This window comes from Dermochelys coriacea, chromosome 9, assembly GCF_009764565.3.
Source record: "Dermochelys coriacea isolate rDerCor1 chromosome 9, rDerCor1.pri.v4, whole genome shotgun sequence".
NCBI lineage: Eukaryota > Metazoa > Chordata > Testudines > Dermochelyidae > Dermochelys > Dermochelys coriacea.
The window spans coordinates 44,280,075-44,301,461 of NC_050076.1; the positions used below are offsets into that span (position 1 = coordinate 44,280,075).

General features: G+C 41.0%; 1 protein-coding gene across 3 annotated transcripts in view; it reads left to right on the plus strand.

Annotated features, from left to right (window-relative positions):
- Positions 1 to 21,387, plus strand: part of LOC119861924 (glypican-5-like) — a 652,536-nt gene that overhangs the window by 59,056 nt on the left and 572,093 nt on the right. The gene's annotated exons all lie outside the window — the stretch shown is intronic.

Below are 21,387 nucleotides of genomic sequence, written 5' to 3' on the forward strand. Positions count from 1 at the left end.
AGGGCTGACTTTCAAAAATTAAGGAAATTAGTTAGGGAAGTAGATTGGACTGAAGAACTTATGGATCTAAAGGTAGAGGAGGCCTGGGATTACTTTAAATCAAAACTGCAGAAGCTATCGGAAGCCTGTATCCCAAGAAAGGGGAAAAAATTCATAGGAAGGAGTTGTAGACCAAGCTGGATGAGCAAGCATCTTAGAGAGGTGATTATGAAGAAGCAGAAAGCATACAGGGAGTGGAAGATGGGAGGGATCATCAAGGAAAGCTACCTAATTGAGGTCAGAAGATGTAGGGATAAAGTGAGAGAGGCTAAAAGTCGAGTAGAGTTGGACCTTGTAAAGGGAATTAAAACCAATAGTAAAAGGTTCTATAGCCATATAAATAAGAAGAAAACTAAGAAGGAAGAAGTGGGGCCGCTTAACACTGAGGATGGAACGGAGGTTAAAGATAATCTAGGCATGGCCCAATATCTAAACAAATACTTTGCCTCAGTCTTTAATAAGGCTAAAGAGGATCTTGGGGATAATGGTAGCATGACAAATGGGAAGGAGGATATAGAGGTAGATATTACCATATCAGAGGTAGAAGCGAAACTGAAACAGCTTAATGGGACTAAATGGGGGGGCCCAGATAATCTTCATCCAAGAATATTAAAGGAATTGGCACCTGAAATTGCAAGCCCATTAGCAAGAATTTTTAATGAATCTGTAAACTCAGGAATAGTACTGAATGATTGGAGAATTGCTAATATAGTTCCTATTTTTAAGAAAGGAAAAAAAAGTGATCCGGGTAACTACAGGCCAGTTAGTTTGACATCTGTAGTATGCAAGGTCCTGGAAAAAATTTTGAAGGAGAAATTAGTTAAGGACATTGAAGTCAATGGTAAATGGGACAAAATACAACATGGTTTTACAAAAGGTAGATCGTGCCAAACCAACCTAATCTCCTTTTTTGAAAAAGTAACAGAGTTTTTAGATAAAGGAAATGCAGTGGATCTAATTTACCTAGATTTCAGTAAGGCATTTGATACCGTGCCACATGGGGAATTATTAGTTAAATTGAAGAAGATGGGGATCAATATGAACATCAGAAGGTGGATAAGGAATTGGTTAAAGGGGAGACTGCAACGGGTCCTACTGAAAGGCGAACTGTCAGGTTGGAGGGAGGTTACCAGTGGAGTTCCTCAGGGATCGGTTTTGGGACCAATCTTATTTAATCTTTTTGTTACTGACCTTGGCACAAAAAGTGGGAGTGTGCTAATAAAGTTTGCAGAGGATACAAAGCTGGGAGGTATTGCCAATTCGGAGAAGGATCGGGATATTATACAGGAGGATCTGGATGACCTTGTAAACTGGACTAATAGTAATAGGATGAAATTTAATAGTGAGAAGTGTAAGGTTATGCATTTAGGGATTAATAACAAGAATTTTAGTTATAAGTTGGGGACGCATCAATTAGAAGTAACGGAAGAGGAGAAGGACCTTGGAGTATGGTTGATCATAGGATGACTATGAGCTGCCAATGTGATATGGCTGTGAAAAAAGCTAATGCGGTTTTGGGATGCATCAGGAGAGGCATTTCCAGTAGGGATAAGGAGGTTTTAGTACCGTTATACAAGGCACTGGTGAGACCTCACCTAGAATACTGTGTGCAGTTCTGGTCTCCCATGTTTAAAAAGGATGAATTCAAACTGGAGCAGGTACAGAGAAGGGCTACTAGGATGATCCGAGGAATGGAAAACTTGTCTTATGAAAGGAGACTTAAGGAGCTTGGCTTGTTTAGCCTAACTAAAAGAAGGTTGAGGGGAGATATGATTGCTCTCTATAAATATATCAGAGGGATAAATATAGGAGAGGGAGAGGAATTATTTAAGCTCAGCACCAATGTGGACACAAGAACAAATGGGTATAAACTGGCCACCAGGAAGTTTAGATTTGAAATCAGACGAAGGTTTTTAACCATCAGAGAAGTGAAGTTTTGGAATAGCCTTCCAAGGGAAGCAGTGGGGGCAAAAGATCTATCTGGTTTTAAGATTCTACTCGATAAGTTTATGGAGGAGATGGTATGATGGGATAATGGGATTTTGGTAAGTAATTGATCTTTAAATATTCAGGGTAAATAGGCCAAATCCCCTGAGATGGGATATTAGATGGATGGGATCTGATTTACTATAGAAAATTCTTTCCTGGGTATCTGGCTGGTGAATCTTGCCCATGTGCTCAGGGTTTGGCTGATTGCCATGTTTGGGGTCAGGAGGGAGTTTTCCTCCAGGGTAGATTGGAGAGGCCCTGGAGGTTTTTTTGCCTTCCTCTGTAGCATGGGGCATGGTTGACTGGAGGGAGGCTTCTCTGCTCCTTGAAGTTTTGAACCATGATTTGAGGACTTCAATAGCTCAGACATGGGTGAGGTTTTTCATAGGAGTGGGTGGGTGACATTCTGTGGCCTGCGCTGTGCAGGAGGTCGGACTAGATGATCAGAGTGGTCCCTTCTGACCTTAGTATATATGAATCTATCTATGAATCTATGACAGTCCCTGCTCCTAGATACTTTACAGTCTAAAAAGAAAAGGAGTACTTGTGGCACCTTAGAGACTAACAAATTTATTTGAGCATAAGCTTTCGTGAGCTACAGCTCACTTCATCGGATGCATTTGGTGGAAAATACAGAGGGGAGATTTATATACACACACAGAGAACATGAAACAATGGGTTTTATCATACACACTGTAAGGAGAGTGATCACTTAAGATGAGCCATCACCAGCAGCGGGGGGGAGGGGAAGGAGGAAAACCTTTCATGGTGACAAGCAAGGTAGGCTATTTCCAGCAGTTAACTGTTGCACTTACAGTCTAAGTGTCACACAGGAGACATCGGGTACAGACAGATGGGAGACTACAAGGAAACAATGAGACAATACTGGTCAACATGCTAGGTAGTGGTCTCGGCACTTAAAAATAAATGTTTTTCCTAAATTTAAAACAAGGTAATGTTTACCTCCCCAGATCCAAGTTCAGGGTTCTGGGCTTGGGTTGCAACACTTAACATCATCTCCACAAAAAGCTTGTGCCCTTCAGGTCACACTGACCTGTTTGTTCCAGGTGGGGGGTAGGATTGAAGAGATGAACATGCTTGGGAATGTTTTGCTTTAGAAAGGGACCAAGGCAGATCTGGGAAGGTTTACACTTGTGGACATTGATCCCTAGATTGATATATTTAAAAAGTTGTATGAAATAAAGGAAATGGCGAAGGTTGTTCTGAAAGGAAGGAAAGCAAATCTGATTCTTCATTTATTTGATTTGTAATTGTATACCTTACATCCAAAGCTTGTACAACATGTTGGGATATATATGCTTTATTATTATTATTATTATTTTATTACTATTACTATTTATTATTACTTATTGTTTATTATGTCTCCTTATTCCTTTTACTTCTTTCTTCTTTTATGCTTGTCCTCGAGATGTTCTTCTTGGAGGTGATAGAGAGAGCATATCTGCCTAGAGGTGACCCCCACCCCACAGTCCTGTGGAGGGTCAGCCCATTTTATTGGTCATTGTGACACCAAAATAACCTAACTCCTCTGGGTCTTACACTACTCTTGCTGCAGGGTAAATTGGGAGGAGCACTACTGATAACATCTGAGTCAAACAGGAGTGAATGAGAGAGACAGTCCCTATAAAATTTACTGCCTTTGCTAACGTTGGCATCATTTAACGAAGATATAAATATAAAATATTTTGAAGGTGTATTGTGGCACATCATGGACACCTGGGGCTAGCTCTTCAAACACAGGTTTGCCCAGGCCTGTTGCCAAATGAGCATGTTAATGTATATAAACACAGTTGTCAGCAAAAAGTTACTCTAGATCAGACTCCAAACCATTTTGCTCATTTTTCCCCAGGTACCAAAATGTCCATAAATGTATTCATGTGCAAGTTTGCACTAGTGTGAAACTAACATGGGATTCTATTTCTGTGCCTGTCTAGCTCTTGGATTGCATTTCCATGTATTTAGCCTTGCATATGGAGTGTAAATTCTTGGAAATGTAACTATTTGAATGCAAGCCTTTTCTTTATTTCTGTTTGTTTCCTTTGGGAATATGGATTTATTCAGTGTAATATTACATCCACAATTACCGCTACCCTTACATAAAGCTTAAGATGTGCACTGAAAAATCAGATGTTTCAGACTATAACTAAAACAAGTTGCTAAGTAATCTGAAATACTTTGTAATTTATATTTTACTATTTTTGGATAAGGGAATATCAAACTCTACACCAGCAGATGCAGAATGTGGCTATCCATGTATTAAATGGAGCATACAACTGCTTCAAACTCTACACTGGGTTCATGCTCATTTTCAGTGTACATCAGGGTGCCGGTGATTATCTATAAAGTTCTATTGGCTGTCTCTGAGATTGTCTCCTCCCCTATACTCCACCATGCCAGATATGATTGGCTGGAATGCTTTTGCTGTCTCTCTCTAGGATAGCGCATACATGATATGTTTGAAGGAGTGCGTTGATTCTGTAGCCCTATTGATTGGGCTTTGAAATCTTGTGTCTATTTTATAAACATATAGATATTCTGATAGGGGTAATTGCAAATTAATATATAAATAAATATGGGACAGTTTTAATCTCTTTATCATCCTCCCTCAGAAATATCTCTTAAATTGTTCTGCAAGGAAGTTACGTGGTGGTGTAGTTTAAGAGGGTTTGGGGTCTGGATGAGTTAGTAACATGCACAGCTGCTTCACTGCAAACTGCATTCCTTAACAGAGCTGTCTTGATGCAATGCCCCCACAGAAGCTTTGCTGAGTGGAGAAGGCAGAGTTGCACTAATGCATCCGTTTCTCTAACCCACAACCTTCTCCTCTTGCACCCTGAGATGATGCTGAGTTCCCAGTCATTAGGTCTCTGGTGGAAGAGTTAGAGGGGTGGAGCAGTGGATGCCAGAGAAGAGCAATTCTATGGAGAAAGGATATGGTAAGAAAGAGGGACTTTTGGGGGCAGAAGGATAATGGGGGAGTGAGAGTTCATGCTGAGGCCAGAGGAAGGATGACAGGAGCAGATAGCATGCTCAGATGCAGTTCGGGGGTGCTGTAGGAGAAGCGAGAGAGAGGGGCACTAGTAAAACAGTGCTGCTTCTTCCTCACTTCTCCACCCAGTGTTCCCTTCTATGACTCAACGTAGGAGGAGAGCACTCTGTGGTTTGCTGCAGAGGAAGTCTACAGGGAGTGGCAAGGCTGATGAGACCAGGGTTTGGAGGTGAAGAATTCAGGGGTATTCCCCACCCCATTTCCCATGAACCGCCTCCTATCTGCAGGAGAGGAAGGCCCCAGCAAGTCCTAAGGGACTCATCAGCCCCCACACTTGTGAGGCTAGTAACTGAGGTTCGCATTTGAAAGGAAAAGGGCTAGAGAGACTGACTGACTAATGAATGAAAGCTTATGTCTCTAGCAGTCACTTGACATGCCATGCTAAATTCAGAATCCAAAGATGTCTGCAGAAGCTCATTTAAGTCATTCTCTGGCTGAAATGGGAAAAATAATGCAAATCGATTACAGTGATCAGATAACATACATCAACAAGGATTTTTGCTGGAAGCAATAGGCATCAAAGAGCCATTAATTTAGTATCCTTGGTATTGCTCCTTTGCATTCAATGGCTGTTGTTTCTATTTTGTACTTAAAAACCCTTGGGCTAATTGTGTACGTCTCCCAGAAACATGCTTACTGTAACTAATGTCAGATGGCAGGGAAGGGAAGGGGAGTCATGGAATCTTTTAATTTCTCTGCCCATTCTTGTATTGGTGACTCTGAAGTCTCTATTACTATACATAGCTTTCAGTTTACAAATAGTGGAGGTTTACTATAAAATCAACAGCCTCTACCTGTTTTGTGGATTTCAGAGGAGGGAGAGGCCAAACAAAGCAGGTTGCGTATCAGATTCTCCTTTTTTGTCCCTGGCACTCTGTGCCATACATGAGGAGACAGGTGTTGCACCGATATTGATGGCTTATTCAAGATTTAGGGGGTTACTGATTTGGAGGATATGCTCCCTCTTGAGCATGTAAATCTGTATGGATATTTGCTGCTGTTTCATTAGTCATAGTACCTCCTGGCAGCAAAAACCCCGCAGGATCCATACTGTCCATTGATTGTGGCTGCTCAGTAGTAGTAGCAGCATAGGGACCTGGAGAGAGGTAATAATGAGTTGTTACTCCAGTCTCCTGGCCCAGGTGTGTGGAAAACAAGGCAGAGAGTAGGGGATACTGTCTTTTGGGAGAAGCATCCCCCTTCCTCCATTTGCTCCCACAGATCTGGACCCCCCTGGGGAAGGGGTATCAGCATGGGCAAGGGGAGAAAGTACTCTAAAGGTGTTGCTCTTTACTTCCCCTACTTAAGGGGGAGAGATACACATGGAGTCTCCTTCGATGTATGGCTCTGCAAGAGGGTGATCCAGGCCATTCTATCTATAAGATACTCTCTTCATTCATGTAACAAAAAAAGATTGATGATTTTCTGTCCAATAACTCAGAGGACCATCAACAGTCATCCTGAGTGTACAGATTATTTTCTTTGAAAGAGGACCTAAGAATCGGATCCTCGGCTGGTGTAGCTCCACCAGCTTCCGGGGTGATATGCCAATTTATACTAGTGGGGAAACCCGTTAGATTCAAAGATTCTGATTCAGCAAGTCACTTATATGTCCCAGATTTTTGAAGGTATTTGGGCATTGCTGTGCTCAGTGTTGCAACGCCTAACTGATTTTAAGAGTCTGTCTCATCTGCAAGAGGAGCTAAATACCATTCACTTTCATTGAGACTTAGGTCCCTAAATGCCTAAATTGCTTTTGAAAATGAGATTTAGGCTCCTGCTTCAGTTACATGTTGCAATGCTGAGTGGATCAGCACCTAAAAACCTCTATAAATCGGGACCATAAGCACTTGTTTAACTTTAAACATGTATTTAACAGCATTGTGTTCATGGGGAATAAGCTCATGCTTATGTGCTTTGCTGCACGGGGGCCAAAGGGTCCAGGACTGCAAGCCTTTACATATGTGAATAATCCATATGTACAGGTATTATCCCATCCGGTTGCATGCTTGAGTTAGGATTTGTAGGACTGGGCCTTTTAATGGTATCTTTAGAAGAAGAAATGTCTAGAACTCCCATCTCTCAATTGTACTTCTAAAACTCCAGGAAGCAAGGCATGTTTTGAATTTCTTTTTAGCTACTGCAACACAATGTACCTTCTTCAGACTTCTTTTTAATGGAAAAAAGAACAAATTGAATATATTTCTATATAGTAAAATTTTAATCCTGTGGCCAAAACACCAGTCCTCAAAAACAGAAGTGGATGTACATTTACAGATATTAAGCACATCTGAGGAATATTGCTTTTTACCTAATTCTTTAAATGCTACAGAAAGATCTCATTCAATTAGTCATCTATAAAACAGTACTTAGAAAAGATAATCTTGCCTAAATTTAATGACCAACAAAGGGAAGTTTTAGGGGAACTACTAGATGAGTTTGAAATTAAAAAGACAATAAAACAACTGCAGGAAAAGAAATCCTTTAGCCCAAATTGCTTTACTATTGATGTCTCCCAGACTTCTGCAGATCAATTCATTATCCCTCTAAATATGTATAAGGTCTCTTATGAAAGCAAAATACTTCCCTTGAGTAATTAATAAACTTGGAAAATAACTTCCTTTCTTCTCTTTTTCTGACGTGTGAAAGCTAATCTCAGAGATAAATTCATATGTAACATTTATCTAAAATATTGACTGTCGGGTTAGATAGTATGCGGATTGATCAAGCAGGCTTTGTGGAAGAGAGATGAGCCTGAGGAAATCCTGGTTGTGCAGCAAAACCAGACACTGAAACAATGATGATTTTGTTAGATACAGAGAAGATGCTTGACAGTATGCCGTTGCTGTTTCAAGTTGTTGGCCAGATTTAGCCTAGGTACGGAATTTCATTGTGGCTCAAAATACTCCATTTGATAATGTCTGCTATTGCTATTAATGAAAATATTCCTTTTTTATTTAACCTAACCAGAATAACCAGACAGGGATGTCCCTTGTTGACCCTGTATTTATTATGGTTCTAAAACCCTTCACTGCTCCTCTTGGAGCAAATAATGAGATGAAAGGGGAAAAGACAGCTACCAAAGATCACAAAACAGCTTTATATGCAGCTGACTTGGTATCTTTATCTTTGATGGAGACAATTATTCCAGATTCTGATTGGATTAATAAAGGTGTTGGCACATAATCCGGAGGTAAAATAAATTTAATAAATTAGAAATCGATTGCAGGAGAAGTGCCTTTTTAGCCCCAGTTTTCCTGTTTTGGATTTTGCTTGCGGATTCACATACAGAAATTAAAGTTCTTTCCAACCTTAAGAAAATATAAACATTAAATATCAGATCCTCAGCAGTTGTAAATTGTTGGACCTCCATTGAAGTCAATGGAGCCATGGCAATGACAGCAGCTGAGGGTCTTCCTTTAAATATCAAGCCACTGATTATGGAATGAAGGCAGATACGGATAGATGGCTTGTCAGCATGGGTCAGAGTAGCTCTTACCAAGATGAATATTCTTCCTCACCGAGTATAACAAATGAACGTGTTCCCCTGTGATTTAAAACTATTAAAAATAGTCTTTACGCAATTGAATGAAGCATTCACCCAAGGCCTGAATCAAAGCCCATTAAAGCCAGTTGGAGTCTTTCCATGACTTTACATTGGCCTTCTAGCTCCTCATCGGCATGAAACAAATATGTACCTCCTTTAAAAATGACTGTCTGTGCCTAAGAAAATGAAAGGAGAGGCTTTAATTTCCCCAAACGTAGATATGTTATTGGGAAGCTGAGTGGAATATATTGCTAAATGGCAAATGTGTGAATCATAGTTGGGATGGGTCCTAATAGGCCAGTATTATTGAGAAACCTCCTCTTGGCAACCTGCTATTTAGCCAAAAAAAACAGATTCTTGAGAGTAGAATTACTTACCCACTCATGCAGGGGACCTGCAAGAAAGCAAGAAGTATTAGAATAAAATGCAGCATGTTGATGGGACTTTTTTTATCCTTTTTGAAACTTCTGTTTCATTTTGAGATTAATAATCGTTTACAGGAACTGTAATTGTAGGAGGAACTAAAATCTAGCCTTGTGAAAGTTAATCCCATTTGATTTTGGACTAATGATGCTATATATTTTATTACATACAAGCTAGAAATATTAATTTAAAATATTAGTTTCACAATTCTAAGCCCATAGAGTTGGATCCTCACCTGGTATAAATTGGTGTTATTCCATGGAATGGAGCTATACTGATTTATAGTACCTGAGGATCTGGCCCACATTGTCATTGACCAGGAAGCAATGATATGAAATACTGGGAGGAAACCAATACTACTTTGGTACCAAAATTTAAGGACAGAAATTTACAAAGACTTTTGTGTATTAAATGATACTAACAAGTGTTGTCATGAAACAATTTAGGTTGCAACACATGTGACATGTGGTCTGCACAAAGGCCCCACTTATTCATGGGGCCTTTGTGCAGAGATCTCTGAGCCGTAGCGCCCATCCACTTAAATGGGTGTAGTCATTGACTTAAATGGGCACAAGATCAGCCCCAAAGTGGCCTGGTTCCTGCAAAGGAATGTAATCGGAAGGAGCCACTTTTGTCTTTTCCCTCCATTGCACACCCAGGCAGGGGCCATGCATAACAATCTGTCCATTACAATTTACATTCCAAATCCTGTAACCCTTATGTGAATATTGCTAACTTCATTGCAGTTACAAGCTGAAAGTTTGCAGGACTGGACACTTTAACAACACCTGCTTTTTGACACAGAGAACTTGAAATCTGACTGAGATGTTTCTGCCAGATTTGGTTGAAAAATGTTGTTTAGAAATTTTTCAATTGGAAAAGAAGAGCACATTTTTTGTGAAAACGTTACAAACTTTCCAGGTTTTTTTTTTTATTTTTTTTTTTACTGGCTCTGATTTTTTTATTTCTCCTTAATGCAAAATTATCTTCAGCAATATTTTAATGAATTTGGTACTTCAAGTAGGAATACTTAGGAATTCAAGGACAAGAACCAGAGAAATATAGGAAAATGTTAAGTATTTGGGTGTTTGTGTTTTTTTATCTACATATCTGAGAACAGCATGTTTTGAAATAGTCAGCTGATGCATGGCAAAGATAAAATAAGCTCAGAATGGTATAGGTTGAAGGAAATCACAAAAGAAATTAATGAAGGTTCCTGAAACTTCTTAAAAGAAAAGGAGTACTTGTGGCACCTTAGAGACTAACAAATTTATTTGAGCATAAGCTTTCGTGAGCTACAGCTCACTTCATCAGATACTGTAGCTCACGAAAGCTTATGCTCAAATAAATTTGTTGGTCTCTAAGGTGCCACAAGTACTCCTTTTCTTTTTGGGAATACAGACTAACACGGCTGCTACTCTGAAACCTGTCATTATGCATGAAACTTCTTAGTTATCTGTCATTCTCTAGACCAGTGGTTTCCAAACTTGTTCTGCCGCTTGTGCAGAGAAAGTCCCTGGCGGGCTGGCCCGGTTTGTTTACCTACCACGTCCGCAGGTTTGGCCGATCGCAGCTTCCAGTGGCTGTGGTTCGCTGCTCCAGGCCAATGGGAGCTGCTGGAAGCGGCGTGGGCCAAGGGACATACTGGCTACCACGTCCAGCAGCTCCCATTAGCCTGGAGCAGCGAAGCATGGCCAGTGGGAGCCGTGATCGGCCAAACCTGCGGACGCGGCAGGTAAACAAACCAGCGTGACCCACTAGGGGCTTTCCCTGCATGAGCGGTGGAACAAGTTTGGGAACCACTGCTATAAAGTCTGATTCTGCTCTTAGTCACATTGGTGTGAATCTGGAGTAACTTGGCTGAAGTCCATCAAGTTATAGCTCCTTATAACTGGTATAAACAAGAGAAAAGTGAGGCCCATCATGATTTATCCCACTTGAAGGTTGACACAAATCTTATCTGAAATCTCCTGATTCTGCACAGGGGAAAACGTTCATTTGCCTGTCATCACTCAAGGCTGTAGATAGTTTTATCTAATTTTATAATCCATTTGAATGGAGTAGTCTTACGATTATAAACATTATTTAAGGATGTGCTTTTCTATGAGTTTGAGTCATCATCAAGGTTTGCCCCACATGCCGGCATCTTGTCTTTGTTTGTGTTTGATCTTGGTTTATGATGGTTGTGGGTTTTGTCCCCACGTTTTGTAGCTTATTTCAAAATCAGTGAAATATAAAAAGCCAGTTGCAGAGAGGCACAGAGCAGCTGGAAAATCCCTCTGCAATACTGCTGGGCTTGCTCCCACTGTAAGTAGCAAAGCACCCAAAGGACCTCAATGGGGCAGAAGTAGGAGTAGGTTTGAATGACAGGCAAAGGGGCACAACACCTTTCAGGGCTTGGCATGTGGTTAGAGGAAATGTAGCAATCTGACATTCCTGGGGGAGGTGAGAAATATTTATTAACAAATATTCATGTATCCATCTTTATTGCTTTGACAAATAGGTGTTTAAGCCAAAGCTTGAAAAGACCAAAATCATGGGAGAAAGATAGGGAGACCGCAAACTTTGTGCAAAGTGACCCAGGCACACTTTTCTTTCAATCTTCCTTGTTGGGAGAGAGGATAGGGTGGAGGGTTGGGGTTCACTGAGATCCTCTAGCCCCAAGCAAGGCCTTCCCTTTTTATGCCGCTGCCCTTCCCCTCCTCTCCCATGCTGATGTTGCTCAGCACTTCTGATAGATGTACAGATGCAGACTCACTTAATGCTGCTTCTGAGAGAGGTAACTTAGCCACAGCTGTTCACCTGGATGTCTGCTGCCACAGGAGTGGGTGGGGCATGTGTGCGTGCTGAAGAATTTGACTTCTCCAGACTATCCCCAAGCACCAGAGGAACCTGATCCCTGGGAAATCCATCAGGGAATAAGGAACTATGCCTAGATGCCAGCAGTCCCCTCCGTTCTGTGTCCCTGCAGTTGAGAGCCATCCTTTTAGTTTCTCCTCAGCTCAAAGAAATGTTGAAGAGTCTTGTCTCTTTCCTTGAGTCACCTCCCATTGCTGTCTTCCTGCTGATTTTGCAGAGAGGACAATGTGTTGGGTGTCTCAAATTTGAAGTAACACTCCAAAATACAGTATGAGGAACAATTATTCCTGATGTCTGAGAACCCCAAAGTGAAACAGAACCATCTAATTTCAGGGCAGATTCTCAGCTGTGTTGAGGGTGGGCACCAAAAGGGGAAGCAGTTACAACTCCTTGATCTTGGGATGGGAGGCAAAGATCTACTCTCAGAGCTCTGACAGCATGCCTGGGGCCAAAGTGAATAAGATTCTTAACTGCAGAACCATCTTTCCTTCCCTGGGGCATGTTCCTATACTTTTTAATTTATGAAGGGAACAGCCATTTTATAACTAATGTGTGTCCATTCCAATATATCACCAATCAGTTGTACATTCCTGCTGCATTTACTGCTGTCTAGTCAAATGCTAAAATGACGACTGTAACAGGTGTACTTCGGCCATCGTCTGTGGTGGTCCGGGCCACCATTCACCACAACTTGGTAACAGCCAAATTTTTGCCTTCATGATTCATAGTAAGTAGTACCTTCCTCTGCAAGTAATCCCACTGTTTTCTGTGTAACTACTCCTGGAGTAAGCTACTACTCATTATGGCAGAACTAGACCCTATATGTTTTCCACAGATTTTTGCAGGTTAAACAGGAAAGGAATGTATTTATGAAATTGACAAAGCAGCTTATCTGCTGCCTATCTTCTGCAGTACAGTAATGCACTAAACTCTGTGTATATTTTAGCATTCTGCTGTTTGAGTTCTTTGAACACTCAGGTCAACAGTTATAGGCTGGTTGCCTTCTGCAACAGAGCCTCCAGATGGTGATTTTACACAGTTGGGCTGCAATCTTGGCTTCACTGGGGCTTCTCATGTGCTAAAAGGTGTAGCTGAATTGGAGTGAGATTGGTCCCTTTCCCCTTTCTTACATATTTTAGTTTATCCCCCAGGAAATGAATTTTAACTGTATTAGGGCTCTCAAGATTTACAGATTAACCATTGGCTTTCCCAGATTCTTGTATATGATGATTTGTTTGAGTGATTTGGTTCAAAAAATGGAATGAAATCTTTATGGTGATGTTTAGAGTTCTTTGGACAAGTTTTCATCTTGGCTTGTTGTTTCAAACCTATGAGTGGCTGCAAACCCATGCTTCAGATAATGCCATTATGATATAGTGGTATCTGGGTCTGCTTTAATGTTTGGATGTTAATTGTGTAAAGGCCCTCCACTCATTAGTCCTATTTTTTGGCTTGCTTTTAGCCCTGCTTGCAAGCATTAAGCACGGGTGTGTGTGTATGTTTGTTTGTTTGTTTTTTAAACCTTATCTCATTCACATTCCATCTGCAGATGTGTCACCAGCCTTTGTCTGGAAATAAGGGGACTCTTTGCATTCTTATACATTTCCTCAAATTAAAATAAAATTAATTCACTAAATATCTGTTTTATATGTCAGGCAAAGAACAGTTGTGAAGATTTCTTTTTTCCATTTTCCACAGAGGAAAAATAATTGTACCATTTGAAATACCATCTATTTATATAGCAATTGACACTATGTTTGTCACCACGGTATCTGAGCATCTTTGTTGATTGGTTAAGATACATTTAATTGAAGCACTCCTCTGTAGAGGTGGTATTTCAGAAGCAGCTGCTTAAAAGAAATATTCCCTTTATTATGGAGAGGTGTGTAGTTTCTCCATGGCTGAAGCTAGCTTAGTACTATAAATCTGATTCTTTCTATTTTTTTTTTGTACCTCGCCTCCCACTTCAGCAAAATCAAGTCTATCCACCCCAAATTTCACATGCTGAATTTCATTCTGGGATAGATTTTGTTTTTTCCTGGAAAGCTTGGAACAAATCACACAAGGGGTGAAATTCACAAGGGAGACTTAGGCCCCTGAGTCCCTCCTTTATGCACTACTGGCATTCACAAAACCACGGCTCAGCTGCCACCTAACCCTGTAGGCACTTAAAGTTCCCTTGGGTGTCCAAGTTTCCACCATTAAAGTGCTCAAAGTGCCTACGTTCAGCAGCTGGACATGCCACAGCCATCTCATTCCTGCCACCACCTAGAAGCTCAGCAACTAAGTCCCAGCACGACTCACAAATTAGGCATCCCACTACCTATCTTGCCTTCGGGGCCCGATCTGGTAGGAGTGCTCTGAGCATGCCTAAATCATACAAAAGCGTGGGTGGTCCCTTTATAATCTTTATCACAGTGGTTAGGGCACTCATCTGGGAGATGGGAGACCCAAGTTCAATTCCCCCCTCTGCTCTGTGTGGAGAAAGGATTTTAAGTTGGGTCTCTCACCTTCCAGGTGCCCTTACCACTGGGCTATGGTATGTTCTGGGGTGAGTCTCTCTCTCTCTCCTGTTGAAGCTGTTCTAGTGCACATAAATAATTAACTATTCATTGGGGCAGACAGAGTGAGAATGACTCTCTAACCCAGTGGCCAGAGCACTCCACTGGGAAGTGGGGACGTAGGCACCTAACTCCCTTGGGCCATGCTCTTCTCCTTGGCATTTCTTATTAGCTAGCTAAGACAGCTCCCCATTTAGCATGCTGACTTTTGAGAGTCCCATTCTTAGGTGCCTAATTCTCCCCATGCATTGTACCGGGGGCCTAGGTCAGGGTGCTGAATTCCACTAGGTGACAGGGTACCATCTTTCCCTTGTGAATCCTCAAGGATTTTTAGAGACAAGTGTATTTAAAATTTTCTCTCATTCACTTTTCATAGACTTTTTTCTAAGCCATTTCATCTTAGCATATTTTATTGATTAATTAGCAGCAATATGTTTCCAGTGTTCTGTTCTGTATAGGTTCTCATACCACGTTCATCATGGTAGTACCTGAGCACCATCCAGGGTCCATTTAGCAATGTGATTAACGTCTGTCATGTGGTTTGTTCTCTCCAATTACTCCCTAGAAGGAGGATTATATGTGTGCAGTGGAGTCTTTTGTTTCGGTAGGGTTTTATTGTGTGTGTGTGTGTGTGTGTGTGTTAGAGAAGGCAGGTAGAAGATTCATGTCTTATATTTGGAGTTGAAGGTGATGAAGTTTGTGATGGTCCTCAATTCCTTTAATCCATGGTCTCAGACAAGTTCCTAAATCAGCTCTGGCTCCTGCACTGCTTTATTCTTATTGTAGAATTCCAATGGGCCAGAGGGGTGGAGTTGTTGATCCCAGTCTTCATCCTGTGGTTTAGGTTCCTTTAGATATTCTGGGCCCAGGCCACTGAGTACCTTGAAGATAAGGGTCAAGACTTTGAATTTGCCTCAATATTCTATTGTGTTGTGTGTGGATCCTCATATTAAAATCCAAAGTGCCCCTTGGAATTCAGTTTCCAAGACTGATGAAGACAAGTGTTTATTTACACTAGTTGTTTCGAAGTTTCAATACTTATATGAACATAACTAGCTCTTGCCATTAACACGTGAGTGGGTCACATCTAAAGGGTTAACGAGTAAGGTCCCTGATCCTGAAAATCTTTAATTTCTATTCAGGTGCCTTAAATTAAGCAGTTTTGTATAAGTGTTTGCAGGATCAGGGATAAATTGGTTTTTAAAATACTGTAAATGAGAAATGACATTGTTTGTTTGTTAAAATCTGAAAGTTGATAAATGGGAAATAATTTTATATTTATTTATTTATCTGGATTTTGTATCTTTCTTTACATTGTAAAGACATCAGCATATAAAGCAGGATTACAACTACACTGTACAGTGCTAGGTCCAGATTCAGCTTGCGCTTAAGCATATGCTTAAATTTTATAAAAGTCAATGAGATTTAAGGTTGTGATTAAATGTTTAGTTTCATAGATGTGGACTCAATGCTGTTAAAGTTAAGCACATGCTTAAGCAATTTGTTGAATCTGGGTCTCATTGAATACATTAAGTTGAAAAAATGCATATAGTTTTTCAATGCAAACCAAATGTTGAAATTCATACTAAAACCAGAATGAAACGAAAAACCCAGAACTTAAATGCTTTTTATATCACAGTTGTGGGAAATTATACAATAGCATTTCAGCAAAGTTTCCAGGACTGCTTAAGGAGATACAATGCAAGCAGAGATACTTTCTAAGTTTACCAAAGTGTTGGCATATCCCCTTTCCAGGCAAGTGAACCCATGATGAATACAGAGCAGAAAATATTAATCTCCATCCAGAGTATGTTAATAAGTACAAGTTTTATAACATCAGTGCAGCTCTGACTCTTTGCATCCCTTGCAAATTAGGTTGCTGGCATCAATCATCTGGGAAGAGGATTTTCATAGAGTTTAAGGCCAGCAGAGACCATTAGATCATCTAATCTGACTTCCCAGTATTTCACAGGCCATAAATTTCACCCAGTTACCCTTGTATTGAGCCCAATAACTTAATAGCTTGTGTTTTGACTAAAGCATAACATGTGACTGGCTAAAGCATAACTTTCAGAAAGACATCTAGTCTTGATTTGAGGACATCAAGAAGTGAAGAATCCACCACTTCTTTCAATAGTTGGTTCCAGTCATTAATCACTCTCATTGTTAAAATATCTGTGCCTTATTTCCCATTTGAATTTGTCTGGCTTCAGTTCCAGCCATTGGTTCTTGTTTTAACCTTTCTCTGCTAGATTAAAGAGTCCTTTAACTATCAGTATTTTCTCTCTGAAGATACTTATACACTGAAATCAAGTCACCTGTTGTCACAGAGTGTGGGGGAGTCAGGGCCCTGCACCTCCCTCTTCCTGTGATTCCCCGTAACTCTCAGCCAGCCAGTAAAATGGAAGGTTTATTAGACGACAGGAACACAGTTCCAAACAGAGCTTGTAGGTACAGGTCCCTCAGTCAGGTCCCTCTGGAGGGCAAGGAGCTTAGACCTTAGAGCCTTGGGGGCTCCCTCTGTTTCCCCAGACCACTCCAAACTGAAACTCCCTTCAGCCATCTCACCCAGCCTCTTCCTCCAGCCTTTGTCCAGTTTCCCAGGCAAAGGTGTCATCTGGCCCCAACCCCTCTCCTGGCTCAGGTTACAGGCTCAGGTATCATCCCTCAAGTGAAGTCACCCCCTGCTATCCCATCCCCAATGCAGACAGTCCCAGTAAAACTCCCCTGCAACATTCCCAGGTCAATCCTCCCCACTCCCTGTTCTGTCACACCTCTCTAGCTTCTTTTTCATTCAGCTAAACAGGTTGAGCTCTTTAAATTTCTCACTGTAAAGGATTTTCTCCATCCATCAATCATTTCTGCACACTCTCCAATTTTTCAACATCCTTTAAAAATGTGGCCATCAGAACTGTATGCAGTATTCTAGCATCGGTGTCACCAAGGCCACACAGAGCTAAAATGATTTCCCCACTCATACTCCTTACTCCCCTGTTTATCTTGCTACAGATCACATTAGCCACAGGATTGCACTGGGAGCTCATGGTGAGTTCTTTGTCCACTATGATCCCTGGATCCTTAGAGTTGTTGCTTGCCAGGATACAGTCCCCTATTTGTAGCTCTGACCTGTATTCTTCATTCCTAAATATGACGTTGCATTTGACACTATTAAAATGCATTTTGTTTGAATGGGCCCAGCTTACCAAATGATCCAGATGACTCTGAATGACTGACCTGTCCCCATCATTATTTACTGTTGCGACAATCTTTGTGTCATCTGCAGATTTTATCAGCAGTTATTTACTTCCAGATCATTGATGAAAATGTTGAATAGTGTTGGGTCTAGTAGCAGTCCCTGGAACCTGACTAGAAACACCCGCATTCAATGATGATTCCCCATTGATGACTACTTTTTGAGATCTGTCAGTTAGTTGGTATGGTATGAAATTTGTTGATCTGCAGTTGAATACTACTATGTCACAGGAGTGCTGAATTTAACATGGACAGAGTGGCTCTCCATCCTCATGCATATCTTACCAACATCCCTCAGAAGAGAAGCAGAAATAATACGTTGGTATGATTGTGCGATAATGAACATAACATAGATGAATATAATTTGTGGAGAAGAGTCAATGTGGTTTTTGTAAAGGGAAATCATGCCTCCCCAATCTTCTAGAATTCTTTGAGGGAGTCAACAAACGTGGTCAAAAGGGGATTCAGTGGATTATGTGTATTTATATTTTCAGAAAGCCTTTGACAAAGTCCCTTGACATAGGCTCTTAAGCAAAGTAAGCTGTCATGGGATAAGAGGGAAGGTCCTCTCATGGACTGGTAATTGGTTAAAAGAGGAAACAAAGGATAGGAATAAATGGTCAGTTTTCAGAATGGAGAGAGGTAAATAGTGGTGTCCCTCAAGGGTCTGTACTGGGACCAGTCCTATTCAAAATATTCATAAATGGTCTGGAAAAAGGTGTAAACAGTGAAGTGGCAAAATTTACAGATGATACAAAACTAGTCAAGATAGACAAGTCCCAAGCAGACTGTGAAGAGCTACAAAGGGATCACACAAAAGTCGGTGACTGGGCAACAAAATGGCAGGTGAAATTCAATGTTGATAAATGCAAAGGAATGCACATTGGAAAACATAATCCCAACTATACATATGAAATGATGAGGTCTAAATTAGCTGTTACCACTCAAGAAAGAGATCGTGAAGTCTTTGTGGATAGGTCTCTGAAAACATCCACTCAATGTGCAGCAGCAGTCAAAAAAGCAAAACAAAATATTGGGAATCATTAAGAAAGGGATAGATAATAAGACAAAAAATATCATATTACCTCTATATAAATCCATGATATGCCTACATCTTGAATACTTGTGCAGATGTGGGCGCCCCGTCTCAAAAAAGATATATTGGAATTGGAAAAGGTTCAGAAAAGGGCAACAAAAATTATTAAGATTATGGAACAGCTTCCGTATGAGGAGAGATTAAGAAGACTGGGACTTTTCAGCTTGGAAAAGAGATGACTAAGGGGGCATATGATAAAGGTCTATAGAATCATGACTGGTGTGGAGAAAGTAAATAAGGAAGTGTTGTTTACTCCTCCTCATAACACAAGAACTAGGGATCACCGAACAAAATTAATAGGCAGCAGGTTTAAAACAAACAAAAGCAAGTATTTCTTCACACAACGCACAGTCAACCTATGGAATTCCTTGCCAGAGGATGATGTGAAGGCCAAGACTATAACAGGGTTCAAAAAAGAAGTAGATGAATTCATGGAGTATAAGTCCATCAATGGGTATTCGCCAGGATGGGCAGGGATGGTGTCCCTAACCTGTGTTTGCCAGCAGCTGGTAATGGGTGACGGGATGGATCACTTGATGATTACCTTTTCTGTTCATTTCCTCTAGGGCACCTGGCATTCGCCACTTTCAGAAGGTAGGATACTAGGCTAGATGGACCTTCGGTTTGACCCAGTATGGCTGTTATGTTCTTATGAACCCGACTTGGTCATCTGTGAAGTTATCCCAAAACCAGTGATGCCACCTTAAGTTCAGGAGCACTGACTGATTAGCGGACAAAACTTTTAAAAGATCATGACTGTCATCAAAAGACAAGTGGCAGAGGTTATGGTAAAACAGCAGGGCCAAGAATCAAGACCTGATCACAGATCCTACAGATTAACCACCTGGCTTCACCTTGCCACTTAAGAGATGGATCACAGTGAACCCCATTAGAACCTTGCACAGGCATTGCAATTACCTACTATGCAAATGGAGGACAGCTCGATATGTGAATGTATAGAAGACACCATGTCCACCCTATGCAGGACCAGAAGGGATTAAGGTGGTCAGGTAGGCCTATTAACTCCATAGGCTGCACCTGGGGGAAGAGCCAGGGAGCAGGGATTGATCGCAAGCAAGTTCAGGTGGGAAGTAAGAGGTTGGGCCTATAAAGCCAGGAAGTTATAACAGACAAGGGAAGCAGTCACTGCATGGGAGGAGGAGGGGGTTTGGAGTTGGTATACCCAGAGAAAGGGGTCGGAACCAGAAGCTGTAGGAAGCTGTCCAGGGCTGGGAGAGTAAAGCCCAGAACTGCTGGGTTGAGGGTCCCTGGACTGGAACCTGAAATAGTGAGTGGGCTTGTGCTCCCCAACTGGCTACTTGGGAAGTGGCACCATCAGGGCAGTAGTGGAGAAGACTGCCTAGGACTACTGGAGGAAGACTTTGGAACACCGTAACGCGGAAACACAGATAGTGACTGGCCCAGAGGGTCGAATCATGCAGACAATGCCGCAGTTCCCAGAATGAGAAAGGGACTGCAGACCAGAGAGAGAGAGACAGAGTGCCTGCATGTGACCACAGGAGGGGGCTCGAGCTAATCCCCAGGGTGACCAGGAGGAGGCATCCTCCTAGCGGTGAGTGGAGCACCCCATCACACAGCCAAACCTTGGAACATCTTGAGAATTGCTACCTGTCCCCAGAGGGACAGCTTAGATTTACTCCAGATCACCAGAAGCCATCAAGTTTCAGAGTAGCATCCGTGTAAGTCTGTATTTGCAAAAAGAAAAGGAGGACTTGTGGCACCTTAGAGACTAAAGTCTCTAAGGTGCCACAAGTCCTCCTTTTCTTTTTGAGAAGCCATCAAGTAGATGACAAACTTGGACATCGACCTTTTTATGTTGCTTTCAAGTTGTCATCTGAAAGAAGCAGTAGATAGTTCTTAACCCATTTAATAGATACTTTATTGATATTGTATAGTATTAATTTTTTAATCATAATGTTATGAGGCACTAAGTAAAATGCCTTGTAAAAGTCTAAGTATATTACATCTATGCAGTTTCCTTTGACAACCAAACTTGTAATCTCCTGACAAGACCTATTTTCCATGAAAGCCATGTTGACTGACATTAATTATATTCCATCCGTTAATTCTTTATTAATTGAATCCTGTGTCAGCGCTTCTTTTGTTTTGCCTGGAATTGATGTAAAGGTAACTGGCCTATAATTAGTCAGGTCATCTAGCATGCCATTTTTGAATATTGGTACATATTGGAACATTAGCAGTCACCAGAATAAATAACCCAAGGAATACTATACTGTTGGTATTATTCCTTTTTATATTTAATTTGGTAAAAACCTCCTGTGATATCAGTGGAGCTGCTCACTTGAATAAAATTATGCTTGGCTTGAGTTTGCAGAATCAAAGGCCTTGGTGCAGAAACTCAGATTGGCTAATTATAATCCTGATAGTTATATGTGAATTGAGTGAACTTGCAAAAATATCTATGGAAGTGTAACTGGTTAGAGATAGATAGACTATACTTTAAGTCTCCTTTGACTTGTACAGCCCATGACCACATATTACTTTGTTGGTTGTAAAAGTCTAGGGCAAT